Source organism: Nyctereutes procyonoides, unplaced genomic scaffold (assembly GCF_905146905.1).
Source record: "Nyctereutes procyonoides isolate TBG_1078 unplaced genomic scaffold, NYPRO_anot_genome, whole genome shotgun sequence".
Lineage (NCBI taxonomy): Eukaryota > Metazoa > Chordata > Mammalia > Carnivora > Canidae > Nyctereutes > Nyctereutes procyonoides.
In genome coordinates, this window is record NW_026575024.1 from 12921556 (window position 1) to 12940220 (window position 18665).

Below are 18665 nucleotides of genomic sequence, written 5' to 3' on the forward strand. Positions count from 1 at the left end.
GCCCAGGTGGGCAATGGCTCCTGCAGAGGCCATGGCTGATGCCGACCCTATAAGTGGCTCTATCCCTGGCTCCGGCAGGCAGGCGACGCGTAGTACCAGATTTGGGGACAAAGGTAATGAATTACAGGACTCGCACAGCAGCTGCGTCACCCCCTGTTGTCTCAATCTAGGACACATGACACTGAAGTGACCCACATTCTGAAAGGGCCATCGAATTCCTCTCTGAGAACAGAATTGCGGAGAGAGAATGGCCAACCAATGACAACCACGTGGGTGACCCCCCGACTCCACCTGGGCTCCCAATACCTCTCTGCCCCTCGTGTTCCAGCTTTGCAGGTGGGCTCTGGCAATAGGGAGGAGTTGGGGCTCAGCCACTAGGGTGAGCAAGATGGGGACATGAGAAGGTCCCACAGATGGATTACCCCCAAGGTCAGCAGCCCCAGTGGAACTGTTTCCAGAGCCCACGGTGAGGTGGGAAGGCAGCTACGTGGGGGCCAGGAGACAGTTATCAAGAGGACAAATCAAACAAATATCCCTGGATCCTCCAGAACCTGCCCTGTGACATTTTTGTGTCACTCCTACTCCTCTCCACCAGACCGACCCTGCTGCTTGTGCAGATGTCGAAGTTCAAGCCACGGAGGGAACTGGCCGCCGGCTGCTGTCACGGGTGTGGACCTGGCGGTGCTGACTGGAGGGCACTGGCTGCCAGGGCTGCCGTCTGGTCCATCCGCTCCCACCCACAGGGAGAGGCCTGCTCTGAAACTACTGACACTCACCGTGTTATTGTACATCCCTCCTTCCACCTCTGGAAGGAATTCCTAGGGAACATCAGACCCACGGTGGTGGCTTTGATTTCATCTTAGCCAGTGATGCATCCTGGACACAAGATTGTCTGTGGTCCCCACGTCTATTGCAGCTTCGACCACTGTTCCCCACAGACATCATCAAAGACATTGATGCTGAAACAGAAGTGGTGACTGGTCCCCAGGTGACAGCAAATATCCATTGTGATAATAGCTTCATTAGCCGCAGATTATTTTTACCATGATTTGCCCCTGAGCCCAACAGGAAGAGGCAGAGTCGTTCTAAGGCATCCATGATGTTAGTTTGTAGGGAGTCAAAGGAGACAGAGATCCACCTCCTGGCAGGAGCATTGAGTCCGTGCAGACGTGATATGCCACAGACTCTGAGCCTACTGCTTTGCATGAGTCCATGTTCTGTCCCCCACTTCACCAAGATAGTAAATTACAGATGTCAGCTAATTACACCGGGTGGGGCTGCCTGAGGTTGTGTTTGGCCAGTTCAAGCTCCACTTGACGCATCATCAATCGGCTGCAAGGTTGTGTGGAACCACAGGTACAGACTTGGTGGGAACCTAGAGCAGAGGTCCCAGCCAGGGGTGATTTTGCACTGGGTATACATTGGGCAATGTCTGGGGACATTTTTGGAGGGATCTAGTGGGCACCTAGTGGGCAGAGATCAGGAATGCTGCTAAACATCCCGTGATGCACAGAATGCCCCCATGACAAAGGCTGATCCTGCCCAGAATGTCAATAGAGTCAAAAGTAAAAAGCTCTGATTTAAAGCCACAGTCAACATTTCATCCCATCGTCTGGATATTGCCAGGAATGATAGACAGCTAGAGGTCTGGCTCTTCATCTGGGTATCACTGGCTTCATGCACAATCAAAACCATGCATAAATCAATTCTATTTGCTCTCTGGCTTCTTCCTATTGTAATCTTCTTCCCATTTTTATTTTTTATTACTGGAGAAATGGAGAAAAAATAAAATAGGCTGAAGTGTTGATAAAAATCTTGTTTTCCTCAATAAAAAAGAAGCAATTTGGAAATAATCCACGGGAAGCTGAAAATTAGTGAAGAAAGAAGACATGGGGCTCATCAAACAGGGAATCAACCCAGAGAGAAGCATAGAAAAGTCTCCAGGAGCTCTGGTCAGTCACGTGGATCACCACGTCTGATTGGAGTGGGGTCAGGGGCTTCAGGAGGACCTAGGGAAAGCAAGGCTGTGGTAGGCTAGTCAGAGCCTCCCAAAGTGCAGGTCATGCCTCCATAGTGGGGCCTGAGACCAGTTTTATGATTTGATGCTGATCAAACCAGCATTTTAAAAGATGTTAAATAACAAAATTGAGTAGAAAATATCAAAGTGTATCATTTATAGTGAAGGTGAATATTATGTTGTGGAATTTTCATTTCTTAGCTTATATGTGTATGTGTTGCCAGGCCTGGTTGTAAAATATATTTCTTACCATAGGTTGTGGGCAAAACAGCTTGAAAAACACTGGAGTGGGTGAAATGATGGAGGATTTGGAGAAAATTAAGCACTTGTGATTTTGCAAGTAAAAAATAAAGGAAATTACTAACTCTGGGGAAAACAAATATGCACATAAAGGAAATTGCAATCATATTACAGCAATTGGCTCTGCAGTAAATAACATCTCCCCAGTCACATGACATAAATGAGGATTATGATATAATTGAAATCATGATTGATCCATGGAGGGTGATGGGGGGATAGTGTAGGAGGAGACCTCACCCCTCATCTAGGGTGGCAGGCATTTTAGAGATAACAACACAACTTGAAAGCTTCATGAATGGGGGCACCTGGGTGGCTCAGTGGTTGACTCAGGGTGTGATCCTGGGGTCCTGGGATGGAATGCTGCATCAGGCTTCCTGCAGGGAGCCTGCTTCTCCCTCTGCCTCTCTCTCTGTGTCTCTCATTAATAAATAAATAAAACCTTTAAAAGAAAGAGAAGAAAGAAAGAAAGAAAGAAAGAAAGAAAGAAAGAAAGAAAGAAAGAAAGAAAGGAAGGAAGGAAGGAAGGAAGGAAGAAAGAAAGAAGCCAAGCTCCATGAAGGCTAAATCTTCCAAGATTTGGAAGTAACTTGCAGAATAACTAAAAGGAATAGTTGTGGATGACTCTGGGAAGAGATGGGCGGGAATGGACAGAGTCAATAGTGTTTCACTCAGCGTCCATGTATCTCTTTATTTTAAAAGGAGATTCAAATGCAAGGAAACTCAGGACTAGCAAGGACGTAGTGTGGTTGCTGGAAAGAGTCCAGGGAGCCAGGGGGCTTTTGGTTCAAGGTTGTGCAACCTTGAAGAAGTCCCTTCCCAGCCTTTGACTCCAGTTGACCAATCCTTAAAACAGAGGTTGGGCCACACTGTGTTGACCATTCTTCAGCCCTGTGGAGCTGTGTCTCACTACAAAATAGCTTGAAATTCTGAGCAAGGCCACCTGACTCTATGTCAAGTAACATCAGCATGACTTTGGGGGAGTCAAGAGAAGACACAGAGGTTGTTAATTATCCCTCGATATCCATCATCCCTTTTGTGCAAGATTAGAGATCCCAGTTATCAGCTCGGCACATGGTGGTCTCAACGAAACCTGAATTTCCCACCCCATCAGGTGCAGCTGGAATGCACCTTCCCAGCATGCCCTCAAATGAGTGGGCGCACCCTTACCGCCCTCTCCCCTTCCCTCTCGCCTAACGTGAACTGCGCCCTCGGACCAGGTGAACAGAACAGTGTCCTCAGGCGACAGATCGGAACACCCCCACGGGGGCTCTGGGCCTCCCACGCTGAGGCTGCTACATGGAGGGAAACAAACTTCCACTTCATTGAAGCCACTGGTTCGTGTGTCTCTGCACCAGCTGGTGAACGTCTACACCCACAAGTGTGGGAGGACATTTTTTATTTTCGTAGTTACCTTTTCACGTTAATGTGAGTTGGGGGAAATCGGCTTGTCAGCAAGCCCACGATGCCATCAGGATGGGTGATGAGGCTGAAGCAGGAGCTAACACACGGATTTATTCAAGAAAACTCGGACCTGGTTTGGCTTCAAGGAAATATTAAATAAGATAATAACACGGGTGTTACACGGTTTGGTGACAATTCCGAAGGTGACGCTCAAGGGACAAACCTCGGGAAACTCTGTGCCTGACAAGGGCCTGTCTTCCATTCCGTGGCTCCGTGGGCAGCCGGTCCCCTCCATCCACGTCCACCTGGGAAGGTGACGTGGGACCTGCCGTGGCAAAGCCAGCAGGGTCAGGGTTGGAGGCACAGACTTCCCCTCAGAAAAGTGCCAGCAAACCGAACAAGGATCGGGGAACCTGAGGCCTTGGCAGGCTGGCCGGCACCCCTGCCTGCCGTGGGGGCCTCCGCACCAGGACCCCGGGTGCCCAGCAGGCCCCAAGCTCCCTGACCACAGCTCTATTTGCCGCGGCCTGTAGCCACGTCTGCCAGCGCCAGCTTGGCTGTGCCGTGGCCTGACCTCCAAAGGTCACTTTCCGAATCCGCTCCCTAAGGCCTGTGTTGCTGACCCTGCATTAATCCCCTGGTCTCCCCTACCCCTACCCCCTCCCCCAGGAGCAGTCGCACAAAAGGTCTCATTGTCCCACAGCCTTGGCCTTCCATTTCCGCAAACGCCCACCGCCTGCCTTGGGTCCGAGGCCACCCCCAGCACCCCCGCATCCGGCGTGGATGGCGCGCTCCCGGCAACCCCGGACTCCCGTGTGCTAGCAGCTCGCCAGCTGGGAGCCCGGGCTCTGCAGAAGCAGATAGTCCAGAGTGGCCTGGAGGGGACGTAGCCCATGAGACCGTCACATCGACCTCTCAGGACAGTGGGGAAGATGAGGTTGTCCTGTTTACTGAACGAGCTCTTTCCCCGCCCTCAAGGGGACACACGTGTCCTCACTGACTGTGTCTAACACTTTCCGCAGAGCAGAGGGGATGTTGGCAAGAGGCAGCGATGTGACCTTCACTTTGGCTTAAGATTTGAAATCCCCTGCAAATGCATCCTCAGATCTGTGTCTGCCGGTGTGTTCGGGCCAGCCATCCCCGTGGCCGGGCAAAGCCCCCAACCTGTGCTTCTTCTCCTGTAAGGTGGGGACAGTGATGGTACCACAACCAAAGGGGACAGGGCACGAGAATCCACGGGCACGAGGGGGCCAGAGCATGGAGCCGTGGTGTCACTGACACAGGTACGCGGGGAGAAGTGGTCTCTAGGTTCTAATCAGGGGAGGACGTGCAAGCCCCCCTGAGCCTGAAGAACCCCCATGTCGCCGGGGTCCAGGGTCTGCAGAGACGGGCACGAGGGCAATGACGGAGACTTGGGGACGACGGGCCGAGCAGCCGCTCCTGCCGCCCAGACCTGCACCTGCCTTTCTCGGCCACCCCGGGTCGTCAGCCAGAGCGAGCCTGCTGAGCGGCCACCACCAAGCCAGGAAGCCCACCCATAGGCACGAATGTGCTGGAAGGATGTTTGCGTGAAGCACCCAGACCAATGGCTGAGGCAGGGCTGGGAGGGTTCAGGGAATGTGACCACGGTCAGAGCCGGGACAGGACAGGGCCGGGGGCAGGCCTGACCCCACGTGGGAAGTGCAGAAAGCTGCCTGAAATCCGCATTCTTAAATCCATTTTGAAGGCCCAGGCATTGTCCCGCGCCTCCTGTCTCTGTCCTGCCATGAACGGTCCCCAAGGCGGCGGCCCCGCCGCCAGGCCGTGCCCTGAGCAGGACCTCAGGAGGCCGGGCGGCCAGGAGCCCCGTGGTGGCCAGGGTGACCCGCTCCTGGTTGGTGCGGGACAACACGGCTCGGCTGCACTGAGCGAAGAGCACATCCAGGGTCTCCGTGGACAGACACAGGTTCTGTCGTGAAAGGAACGTCCTCCCAGCTCTGCTGTGCGGACCCCCAGCCCGGAGACGTTTGCAAGCTCCCTCCGGGGCCGGGGACCGTGAGTATCGAACAACTGATAAAACCTTTTTCCCCATTTTCCATGATTCTGCTTGTGAAGGCCGGTGGCTCATCAGCGCGCTGACCCTCAGTGGATGCGTGAGGAAGGATCCAGACGTGCTTTGCTGTCCCCCTGGCCCTTGGTCACAAGAACCCTGGGATGGCAGGACCTGAGTGCTCACCTGGAGCTCGGAGTTCCGCCCTGGGGGCAGAAGTGAGTTGATGCAAAGGGCCTGGGGTTTGGTCAAGCAGCTTGGGGTGAGCTGATGGAGGGAGCGAGGGGAGCAGTTCTCGGGGGGCCTCCGTGGCCCCCCAGACCTCTCCCGGGGGCAGTGGCACCGGCCTGCTCTGCCTTCCCCTGGGGCTGCTCCAAGTCCAGGGAGCAGGGGCAGGCCCCTGACCCGGGCACCAGCAGAGTTCTAGAAACCTGGCCTCGGTCCCCAGCCCAGGTCCCCTTCAGCCCAGCACAGACTGGAATCCGCTCTGTTCTGGTCTCAGCAGCCCCGCCAGGGGCGGTTTCCATGGTTCCCTCTCTGAGAAGAGCTCCCAGCAAACTGGCCCCAGGAGCCCCGGGGCGCAGGGTGCCAGCAGCTGCCCCGGATCCCGCGCGCGACGCTCAGTGTGACATTAATGGATGGAATTAGCAGCCTCGGCAGCGTTAACGAATTTCCTCGTAGAGACGGTGACGTTTGTTTGGCAAAAGGGATCATTAGATGTGGGCAAACATCCCGCGTGCATGGAAGGGCCTCGGGCGCTGACAAATGATAAATGAGGAAATTAGAGGCTTCAGGAAAAATGTAAATATCATCCTTTGTAAGTCTGTCCCTGGGCAGGAGAGACGCTCCCGGGGTGCTCCAAGCCGCTCCCCCGTGAGTCCCCCCACCCAGGACTGCCCATGATTGTTGTCCAGGCCTGGCGCCTCCTGATGGGCTCCTGCTTCCTGTCCCCACCCCGGGCACGTGTGGGAGCAAAAGGCTGCGCTTCGTCTGGGCTTCCTCTGATTCGCTTCTCAACCTTCATTTCATTATCGTCCCCTATGGAGTCATTTCAGACATTTTTTCTGGATTGGCCCTCGTGAAATTTTAATACCACAGAAGCGTCCGCTGCGTCTTTATGTGCTGAACGTCGCCTGTGTTCTTACATAGAGAGACGGAGATCTTCCCACCCAGCAACCACCTGCTGCCCCCCGGGAGCAGTGTCGCCCCCTGGGAGAAGCAGGTTCTCATTCATGTATGCACGCGTCGCTCAAACATGCTGCATGTATGCACTGGTGCCAACTCAGGGTACTGGGGACGCAGCCGTGAGCGCGGCAGGTGGCCCTGGTCCTCACGGAGCTGACGCTGTGCAGGGACGACAGATAGTGACAGAACAAAGTGTGAATATGCACCGCATCCAACACGGAGGGACGCATGCAGACCAACAAAGCAGCATCAGGGGAGGGACCGCCAGGAACGGGGTTGCAGGGTGACCAGGCGGTCAGGGAAGGCTCAACCCGGGAGGTGACGCTGGAACGGGGACACATGGGGGCACAGGGTATTGCAGGCAGAGGTAGCAGCGAGGGTGAAGTCCTGAGAGGGGAGAGTAGCGTGAGTTTGTGCAGCAGCGAGGAGGCCAGTGTGGCTGGAGCCAAGTGGGTGAAGGGGAGTGTGGGGGGACATAAGTCCAGAAAGATGACAGGTGAGTGCAGGGAGGGGGTGACGGATCATCTCAGGTCCATGGATCCCTGAGAAGACTTCAGCTTTCACTACAAGGGAAGTGAGAGCCACCGGGACAAGACCTGGGTCACGTTTGGACGGGATCATCTGGCTGTTGCAGGTGGGATGTGGGGCAAATGCCAGAGCAGGGTGACCAGGGAGGCCAGGAGGAGGAGGGGAAGGTGGCCTGAGCCCGGCGGTCATGGGGCCGGAGGTGAGTGGGAGGCAGGTGGAGCTGGCAGGATGGGCTGCTGGGGGAGAAGTGGAGTGTGCAAGGAAGGAGGGAGGACGGTGCCCCGGTGCCAGCCTCAGGGCCATGAGGGCTGCCACTTACGGAGAGGGCAAGGTTGTGGGATGACCTGTGCTTCCAGAGTTCCTCCGGCCGCCTGAGGAACACCACGGAGAGGGTCAGAGTGAGCGAGGGTGACATCCAGGAGATTTATTAGTTCTCTAGGCAGCTCCAACCACATAGTTTGTAGAGCCTGTGCAAAATGAAAACGTACCCCAAAGCAGGAACAAAATGCTACTGAAAGTCCTAAGATAAGAAAGCTTTTTCTTTTCTTCTATGGTGTCTCTTATTATTCACTATTTAATGCATATGGAGGTACTCACGGGGCAGTGCCCACCCTCCTAGGGCAAGCTCCCAAGAAGGTCAGAGTGCAGAAGCAATCCCTAGGCAAGGTCATTCTCCTGAGCAAATTCTCCAAAGCGACACCTTTTCAAGAGTTCTTTTTTAAAAAACACATGTTGGCAGGACTGTTAAGACTAATGAAAACCATTAGCAGAGCAGTGAGAAATGTAGGACTGAAGCATCAGCAGAGGGAACGTGAGGCACCTGGAAGGGACTCTGCACCAAGAGACAGTGTGGGGACTCAGACCCTCAGGGGCCTACAGCAAGGCCCCGCCCCCAGCTGGACCCCCAGCTGGGCCCCGCCCCAAACCGGCCACACCCCTTCGTGTTAGCCCCGCCCAGCCCTGGCCACTCCCCTTAATCCGCCCGGACCCTGCCTTGACCCCGCCCATACTGTGGCCCCAGGGCAGCCTCTCCCCCTCTGCAGGCCCCTTCTGCATCCTGATGCATGGATTTTTAGCTGCGGGGCACCCTACCAAACAGTTCCCAAGCGGTCGGAGAGCATTTGGAAATCCTCTTTCGAAGGTCCAGGCCTGCGTCCTTGCATCTCTGCCACAGCCGCCTCCTGCCCCCTGTCTAGTGTGGTTGGGCCAGGCGGGCTCCTTCGTGGGCGAGCAGAGGCCTGCCAACACCTGCTCTGCTCTGCGGGAGCCCCAGGCTCTGGGCCCCCAGCAGGAAAGGAAGCAGAGGAAGGTCCCCACTCTATGATGGCTGCCTGGTGGCCTTTCCAGGATTCCAGGGACAGGAACACATGGGTGAGGTGGGGATTAATGGTGGAAAATCTGAACAGGGAAGGGCTAAACCAATGGTTGGTGGACCCTTCCTGAAGAGCGCTGTGCTGTGCATAGTGACGAATGAGGCAGAAGCTGGTGCTGCAGCAGAGGTGGCAGAGCCGGAGACACACCGTGTGGAAGTGCATGCAGGAGGGGACAAACAATACATACAAACACACGCGTATACATGTATACACACATTATACACAAATAAACACATAGATATGCGTATGTACACAGTCTACATACACACACATGTATGCACGCATGCACAGGTGCACATATCTGTGTACTTTAAAACCCCACAAAGTAACACTGGGATGTACATACACATATAGGTAGAAACATTTATTGCTCAAGCGCCTGTAGAGTCCACCTGAGTCCCCAGCCCCTCCCACTTCATTGCTGTCTCTGCCTCTGCTCCTGGAAGCACAGCATGTTCCTGCTCCTCACCCACCCCTCCTCCCTTGCCCCTCCTCCCTGCTCCCCTGTGGGACCAGCCCTCCACGGGGTAGCCTTCCCTGACCACCCGCCTTCCATTTCTTTACCCTGCTCTGCATTTTGTTTATTCACTTTCTGATCCCTTCAGTAGAATGTATCCTCCATGAGGGCCATAGGGTGGGTTCTCAATCAGCCTTCTTGAGAGGATAAATGTGTCCGTATTTTACCTAAGTAACCAACGGTTACTCAGGGTGACCTCCAAAAATCAGACAACTGCAGACAATTGCATACAAAAAGCCCAAGCAAGGGCTTTCATCACACCTCACTGGTAGCAGTGCTTATGTGTGGGCAGGGAGAAGCCAGGGGAGGTCAACAGGGACTTGGGCTCGTCTCACTGTTTTGACTTTCTTAGGAGAGGAAGATCCTTATGTGATGCTCGTGTAATGAAAATTAATTTTAATTAAAAAATCAATTTCATGCAATATCGATTTTACAATAAAAAAAACAGAATTTTCAGTTTCCCTGATTGAGATATCTGACATCAAGCACTCTATTATCCTGAAAGAACCAATTTCACAATAAACAAACCAATTTTGGTGCATTAATAATAATAACAGTAATAACCATAACATCTGCTCCTGCTAACACTCATTCTGGGATTTGCTGATTCCAAAGTGTCTGCCTCTTTCCTTTGATCCTTGTGACAATGTTGCCAGGTTGAAGAAGAGGTTCATGATTATCAACATCATCATAGTCATTGTTCCAGTTTTGCCAAAGAAGAAGATCCAGGGACTTCTTCTGTGCCGTGGGGACCTATTGGAAGATTGTACGCAACTATTTGCCAGCCCCTTGCTCTCGTGACTCTGAACCTCCCAGCCCAGTAGCCTGGAGGGCCTGGTCCAGCCCCCAGCTCCAGGAGCATGTGGGTCATGATTGTCCTCACCTGTCAGCTTGTCCTACTCCTTGGGATGTGGGATATGAACCTCAATTGGTTCAGGGATGGCCCTGAACCCATCCCATCTCTGACCCAGGTGGGCACTAGAGAGACTAGAGAGACACTTAGCTGGGTTCCCTGGCTCTTCTGAGGCTCTTCTCTCTAAACAAGGGGTGTGTGGATGCAACTCTAGAACCTCTAGAGCCTTTACTTGCTGCCATGAGAGAAGGCATCTGAAATCAGCACTGACTCTTGAAAGAAATAGGCACCAAAAGAAGTGCAGGGAAACTGAATCACTGATCAAATCACTCTCGAAGCCTTTTATCTCTAGGATTTTTTAAGGCTTGAGCCCGTCAATCCCCTATTATTCAAGCCTGTGTGCATTAAGTTCTCTGTTCCTTCTGACCACAGCCGTCTGTCTACCTGCTCAGGGTCACACAAGAGTAGGAGGCTGATGAATAAAGCAAGGCCTCCCCTTGCTGATCCCTTGTGTGTGATACACACCTTTTCAGAAACAGCTCGGCTCTTGAAATCTAAACGCTGGAGTTCGATGAGAGGCTCTCGAGCTCACCTAGTTCTGCCCCATGGGCAAGGTGAGGCCCTGAAGAAGAGACAGGCCGGGATCACAGGGGATGGGGCCTTCTGCCGCCGGCTGCTCACGTTTCCAGGTTCACACAGACCAAGGGGCCAAGTGGGGCAAGACGACGAAGGCTCCATCGCCGATGTCTGCACCCTGAAAATGAAGTGGCAAATGTGTGCAGTCATAGACCTCGCAGTGAGAAAACCTCCTCTGCTCCAGGGGCCCTGGACAGTCCCAATTATAAAATGGTGAGGAATTCTGGTATTCTATGTGGTATTTTGCTTTTTTCTGCAAAATCAGATGACTTAAATTTTTTTACTTGATACTGTTGCTTGGATAGAAATCTGAGGTGTGTTTCTAACTAAGCACATATTCCCATTCAAAAAAAATCTTAAAGGGCATATAAATAAAGGGCATGTAAATTATTGACATACATTTTATTCTGACCTCACTCCCTTGGGACTCTCCTGTTGGGGGATTTTACTTGCATCGTTGTTGTCTGTTGGTTAGGTCGTCTCTTCTCACCTACTTTTCTCCTAAGACAAGGAGAGGGGTACTGACATGTCCCTTCCTGGTCACCTAAAGCAGGGCCGTGGGAGGCGGACCCCGAATGGGACTGGGGTCCCAGGCACGGGCACCGTGGAGCACCCAGATGCAAACAAGCGGGTGATATGAGGAGAGACCGTAGGTTTGTCAAGGTCAGTGTCCACATGAGAATTCTTCCCCTTGGGGCTTCATCTGTTTAAACATTGGACAAGGTAACAGCAGCCTCTTCAAGTCTGCACGCTCTCCCAGTCAAGATTCTGTGTTGAACGTTATGGTAAAAGCAACTGCAGATTTAGGTCCTGGTAAAATGCCTCGTTTCTGCTGAGCTACTGACGGTGAGCGCTTAGTGATAGGATTCCGGCCTGTGCCCTCCTTCCAAGGCGACTCGGACGTTCACTCACTTCGCCCGGACTGATAAGAGAGCTTCAACACGAGAGCAGCTTTCACAGTCTAGTGACTCTGAGGAGAAATCATCTTATAACTTCTAATTAGTAAAACCGTTCTGCAAATCAGACTTCAAGGAAAAATTATAGGAAAATCACCCATGGAGTTGCAGTTATAGGCATGTGTTGGTTAAGACGGGAGCTGTGGGATTGAGAAGATCTATATTCAAATCCTGCCTCCATCGTATACTTGCCACATGACACTGGGGAGGCCACTAACCCAAGGACGTCACTTATGTGACAATGTCACTTACCTAAGGAGGCCACTTGCCTTGAGAGGTCACTTACCTGGAGAGATCCCATAGCTGAGAGGTCACTTACTTGAAAGCTCACTTACCTGAGAGGTCCCTTACCTGAGGAGATCACTTACCTGAGTGCTCATTTTCCTGAGGAGGTCACCTACCTTCTCTGAACCAGTTTATCTCAGTTCAAAGATTGTTATGAAGGTTCAAAGTAAAAAACATAAGGCCTTGCTTCTCAAAGTGTGGTCCACAGACCAGCAGCATCTTCCTCACCTGGAAGCATCCCAAAAATGCAGAATGGCAGGTCCCATCCAAGTCCTACTGAGGGGATCCAAACGTTAACCAGACCCCCAGATGGGTCTTGTGTGAACCGGAGTCAGAAGCACAGTCTCACAGCATCAAGCAGGTCGCCAGGTGCGCAGCCAGGAGCCTCTACAGGACGGGCATTGACGTAAGTGCTTAAGTGTTAGACTGAGGTCTCACTTTTTTTTTTTAAGATTTTATTCATTTATTCATGAGAGAGGCAGAGACACAGACAGAGGGAGAAGCAGGCTTCCTGTGGGGATCCCGATGAGGACTCGATCCCAGGACCCCGGGGTCACACCCTGAGCTGAAGGCAGACGCTCAACCGCGGAGCCACCCAGGTGCCCCCCAAATTGTGCCTCTTGCCCTTTCACAGTTTCCCCACTAGTTCACGCGGCTCCCCCGTTGACTGAAGGCCGCGGGGTGGCCGGCCAGGCCTGGATCCCTGTCCCCAGCCGGGTTCCTGCCCGTCTTCTGCTGTCGAGAAGCTCTCAGGGAGCACCCTCCTATGGAGAGCTTCCTTCCCTTCAGGGAAAATAAAACCCGAACTAACTGTAACAGGAGAGAGGAAGAGGAGGGAGGAAAGCCAGGCCCCTGTTGTCCGTCCGGAGCCGGGCGGTGCGAGCCCTCGCTCATCTCGCCGCGGGCCAAGGCCGCAGACCGTGCGGGCCGCGTCTCCCGGGCGGCGGGGCCACGGGGACCAGAGCCGCCGGGTGGGCACGAGCCGCAGGGGCGCAGGAGGCCCTGGGCGGCGGCCACACCTCCGGGCGCCGCGGCCTTGTCACGAGCTCAGACCTGGGGGGGTCCCCGCAGCACGGCCTCAGCGGCCAAGAGCACTGCACCCACCACCCGAGTGCGGGGAGCCGGGTGTCCGGTGATCCCTCGCACCCTCCGAGCAGGCCCCCCTTGGCCTGTCCCATGGCCCGTCCGGAAAGCGGGGGCCAGTGGTGCTCGGCCGCAACTGCGTGTCCCCTCACGCTCCCTGGCCCGGCTCTGCGGGGCCGTGCAGAGTCTGTGGGGCGCAGAGCCCCAGCCCGACCCCAGCAGACGCCCCACCCTGCGCAGCCCTTCCTCGCGGGCCACCTGCTGCTCTGAACCCCGTTCGGAAACAGGGTGCGGGGCGCGTGGGGCTACTCCCTCTCCTCGAGCTGCTGTGAGTCTTGCACAAGGTGACAATCTCCAGACAAAAGCCCTGACTGCAGGAGCTTGCATTCTAGAAGTCAGCCAGGTAAATGAGCAAGATGCGGGGTATAGGCAAGGTGGACATGCTGTTGGAAGAAGAAAGGGGGTCCAGGGGAGTGGGGGGGTCCTCTCTGGCCCCACAGCTATGGGGTTAGCCTGGGGATGAGGGAGGACCAGGGTCCCAGGGGCCTTTGGGGGCGACCTGGGCAGGACAAAGGTGAAAGGGAGCCAGCCCGCGGTCTCCAGGGGGTGATGGCAGAGCGGCTGTGAGCGGACAGGCAGGGAGTTGGGGGTCTCGTCAGGGACCTCTTCCCTCCTGCCTACACGGAGGAAGCATGGTCTCCAGAATAACCCGTGCTGTTGCTGAATCCGTGGTCTGAGGAGTACACGGGCTGCCTGGTGGGTCAAAGCATCGCCTGTGAGCTCTCCCTATACCCCTATACCCAGCAGAGGGAGACCCTGGGGCCAGCCCCTTCTGGAACATTCCCTCCAGAGGCCGTTGCTCGTGGACTCTCATCTCACAGGAGACAGCGTCACTCAGAGCTCCCAGAAAGGCCATCGATTAAGTGCCACCGAGGGCAGCAGTGACAGGGACTGCAGGAGGCAGCTCAGCCAGCTGCAAGGCCAGCATGATTTATGGCCCCTGCTTTCACAAACACCCCACCGCCTGGGCTCCCTGCCCTTGGGCGAGTCACTCTGGAGTTTAAGAGTAATTAAGAGAAATGATTCCTTTTTATAGCCAGTTCCCCCTTTCTCTCAGGTGCAGAGGTGATCCTGGAATAAAAACATGATGAAAATCACAGTGAGGCCACTCAGACAAAGCAGCAGGTGCATCTGGCTTCAGAGGAGGGATGCCTGAGTGAAGCAGGAAGAAACGGCTGCCTCCATCAGGCTTAAAAGAAAGGCAAGGAAGGCAAAGAAAATGCCTCCGGAGCCCTGGCTCCCCTCTGGGGGAAAATGCGGTCTCCTGCTGTCCAGGGCCACTCAGAGCCCTTATCAGTGTCCCTGTAATGTAATTAGGGCCGAGGACATGCCCTGGGGGGGGGGGGGCAAGGAAGGTCCTCAGACAGAGAGGCAAAAACAAACCAAGCATTTCCTCGCAGCCCGATTTAATGAAGACACCAAACAGCCAAGGGTCCAGGCGCCCCTTCAGGGTCAGAGAGGATCTTCCAGCCCCTGCAGGCAGGCAAGGTCCTGACCTTTATAACGTGGATCGCTGCTCTGGTGACCGGATCAGAAGGGGAGACTGTGCACAGATGCTCTTTCCATGAAAGCCCCCAGTGCTCTTATTTCCTGTTCCTCGTGTAGGATGGCAGCCGGTCCTAACAGCCTGGCTTTCTGCAGATGGGACACACTCTTCACTTTTCTTTCTTTTATTTTTGCCATAAGAATATGACTACTTGGGAAGATCGTTTATGTCTACCTTAGATTTTATTCATTCATTCAGACCTGCTTCGTTCATTGATTCACCGTTGTGTGAGCAAATATTTGTGAGTCACCATCTCTGACCTGTGAATCGGCGTGCCCCGCCTTGGCCTCAGAAGGTGAAGCTTTTAGTAAAGGAGACACAGTGAGTGACCACAGAGAAAACAAGGTTGATAAAGAGGACGCACTGCTCTACAGAAGTACACTGAGAGTTGAAAGAAGGCAGGGCCTAGAGACCACGTGAGACACGTTGGACAGGGAGCCAGGGACGGCCTCTCTGGAGGGGTGACTAGGAGCCCAGATGAACACAGAAGTTCCAGCCAAGGCAGAGGCAGTGAGGAGAGCGTTCCAGGCAAAGGGCGCAGCACGTGCAAAGGCCCGGACGTAGGTCTGGGATGGACGAAGAAGAGGGAGGAGGCCCAGGACTGGGGCTGTGGGGGACAGCAGGGTGCAGAGAGGCAGGAAGTGGGGGACGGGCCTCCAGGGCCAAGGCAAGACCCTGGGGTTCATGAGAAAAATGGTGGGAAGCAACTGGAGGGGTTTATATGGAGCAGGTGCAGCAGAGCTGATTGCTGGGTGGAACCCACAGAGGGGCAATCATGGAAACGGGGGGACAGACTGTTCCCCAGGACTACAGGACAAGAGACCTTGAGCAAATTTCTCTTCCCTGAGCCTCAGTCCTCACCTGTAGAATGAAGGAACAGAGCTGACACCAAATGAGGTGGTGATGCTGGGCAGCAAACGCCTACTGTGCTGTTCAACAATAATCCAGGAAACGTCCTTAAAACACAGGCAGACACGTCCTACAGCAGCTGGGGAAGCTGGCTCCTTTGAGCTCCAGCAGCCCAGGCGGGGTTTATTGGACACCACGACCCTTCCCGAGGTGGCTCAGGGGCACCCGCTTCTCCTTCCAGGTGGAGGAATCGAAATGTGAGGCCCCAGATCAACGAATCCAGACCGTGGGGCCCCGTGGCACCACTGATCCTGGGAATCCCACAAGGCAGTGACATGAGCCACCAAATAAAAGGGAGCAGATCACATTCCACCAAGAGCCTGTAGAGACTTGACCAAATGCTGGGGCTCTTGTTTGAGTCCTGACTCTGGGGAAGCAGTGAGGAAAAAACGTCTGTGAGACAGAGCAATCTGCGCGGGATCGGTGATGCGACACCACAGTTATGTCTTAAAATCCACGTGGCGTCTGGGATCGGCTTTAAAATACTTTGGTAGAAAGAGGAGAGGCAGCTGGAGGGAATGGGGCAAATCCTGCTAACCGTGGAGTCTGGGGGATGGGCGGTCCATTATACTCTTCTGGCGGAAAATCTCTGTAATTGTTTAAATGTGCTCAGTTTATTTTTTCGAGATGGCTACTTACTGGAGGACGGATCACAGGCTATGGCAAGACGCAGACCAGGAGTGAGCACAGTCGTTTTGGCTCATCTGCAAGTTCCGGGCGACAACAGGGCATTTCACGTGGGCACGAGCCGTGACTGTACGGACTCGCGCTTCTTTGGCAGACAGGACCCCGAGGCCTCCGGCAGGTCCCGCACGCGGCCAGGGGTTTATTCACACCCATCGGAAGCCACCAGCCTGCTCGTCACAGAAGTCAAGCGGCCGATGGCCATTTCACGCAGAGCTGAGCACGACAGCCGGGCCTGTCACCCTGCTCTCTGCTGAGGATCCAGGGCTGTTTTCGAGCAGCAATAACGGGCCGCGGTGGCTCCGTGGAGAGCTGGGCTTTCCCTCCGGGCCCGCGTCCAGGCCGGGGCTGGCAGGCCGAAGCCGGGCTCCCGGGCAGCGAGGAGCTGCCCCACCTGCCGCCTTCCCGCGGAGGCGACGGCCCAGCCCGCGTGCGCCCGGGCGGCCGGGCTCGGGGCATTTCTGCTGAATCTGAACCCCAGGACGGCTCCCGGGGGCGGCGGGGCCGCGTGGAATGTTTGCAGGCAGAGCGTGCGGTTCGGTCGCCTTCATTACTCAAGAGCAGGAATTTGCGTCTGTGTCTGCCAAGATGTGAATTATGTACCTTTGACTGAAAACAGCTGCGCGTGTCCTTTGCACACAAACGCAAGTCTCTGAGCCTGTTCTCTGGCCGGTGACGCACACCCCAGGTGTCCACCCTGGGCCTGCCCTTCCTTCTCGCTCACGGCCCCGATGGGCACGAGTCCCCTAAACCTTATCCAGCCTCCACCTCTGTGCCCCTGGGACACCGGTCGGGCCATGCCGGGAACAGGCGGCTGCTGGGGGCTCCGGGAAAGCCCTGTTCTCCTCCTTCAGTCTCTCCCTCCTCCCCCTCCTCCTCCTCCTCCTCCCTCCTGGGCGGGGGGTGTCTAGGAAAACCCTGTTCTCCCCTTCCAGTCTCTCCCTCCTCCCCCTCCTCTCTTCTCCCGCCCCTCCCCCTCCCCCCCTCTATCCTGGTGGAGGGGGGGTTGGTTCTAGGAAAGCAGTTTTCCTCTTTCAGTCTCCTCCCCCTTTTCCCTTCCCCTCTCTCCTCCCCTCCCCTTTCCCTAAGGAGCAGGGACATCTGCAGCCGAGGGAGGGCACAGGCTGAGGACAGAGGTCCACATGGCAAGAGTGCCCCTTGGTGACATCATACGCCCCCCCCCACCAGCCCCGGACCTGTCCCTCAGGAATAAGGCCAACCACCACTGGTCAGGCTCCCCAAGCTGGTTTCCAAGGCTCAGAGGGAGCAGGGCCCTGGCGGGGAGAAGCCTGCACAACTGGCCCCTGGGGACCAAAGTGCTGCACCCGTTCATGGGGGCCTGGTTTCCCAGGGGTCCACAAACTCCCTCACTCTCTGATGGAGACAGAAGGTAGCCGTCACCCCACATTCGGTGACCACGTTCACAGTTACAAATTCCCAGACGGGCTGAAGCATTCAGAAGTAAATCCAGAGCTTGTGGAATGTCTTCTGCACCGACCACCTGATTCCGTCGAGGTTCCCTGGCCATGTGGTGTGTCCCCTACACGCTCCCTTCCTGGGATGAACCCCCCCCCCTGCCCCCTCCCACATCTGCTTCCCCTTCTGGTGTCAACAGAACCTGCGTGTCATTTGAGAACTCACCTTCCTTCCTGATTCCATGTGTTGGGGGTGAGTTGACCCCAAACTCCAGGCCCTGCGGGGGAAGGGGCCACACAAGCCACCACTGCCCAGCAGTCGGCTCAGTGACAGGAGGGACCTATGCTGCTTCATCAGTGACTCTGGGGCTCTTGTGCCATCGCGCTCCCGTCCCTGGACTTGGACCTGCGCGAGTATGTGGCTGGAGCTGGAACCGTGGGTGGTTGGAGCTGGGCACAGAGCACCTGCAGGTGCCCGGCCCTGACTGCGGCACCACGGGGACACGGGAGACAGCTGAGCCCAGGGTGTGGCATCCGAGCACCCAGACCCAGCTCTTCCTGAAGACCAAGCACCAGTGCGTGAGCCCATCGATGCCCTCGGCCTGAGCCGCCTGAGTCGGGTCTCAGGTCCCGTCACCAGGACAATCCAGCAGAGGGTTCGGTTGAGGGCAGCAACTTACCTGGCCCCTTGGAACCTTCCAGCCTGCCCAGAAATGCAGGGAACGTTTACACCTGCTGAGTTATTTCTCACAATCATCCTGTGTGGGCCTCACCCGCTGCCGTGCAGGGTCATTTTCTTTGGCTGAATCCACTGAGCTGTCAGGGAACCATTACCGGGGTTGGTTTTGCTCACTTTCTGCCAGGAGAACACAGTTTGGTCTGTTTGAG

The 18665-nt window shown here is 55.2% G+C and overlaps 1 long non-coding RNA gene across 2 annotated transcripts; it reads right to left on the bottom strand.

Moving 5' to 3' along the window:
• Positions 1–9731: 9731 nt before the first annotated feature.
• LOC129521785 (uncharacterized) lies at positions 9732–17135 on the bottom strand. 2 transcript variants are annotated; one of them, XR_008666861.1, is made up of 4 exons: positions 15631–17135; positions 11252–12467; positions 10729–10957; positions 9732–10103 (listed from the first exon to the last, which is right to left on the bottom strand). It is a non-coding gene; the product is annotated as an uncharacterized LOC129521785 (long non-coding RNA). The 2 variants fall into 2 exon arrangements; XR_008666860.1 differs by having other exon boundaries at positions 10729–12467.
• Between the last annotated feature and the right edge of the window lie 1530 nt (positions 17136–18665).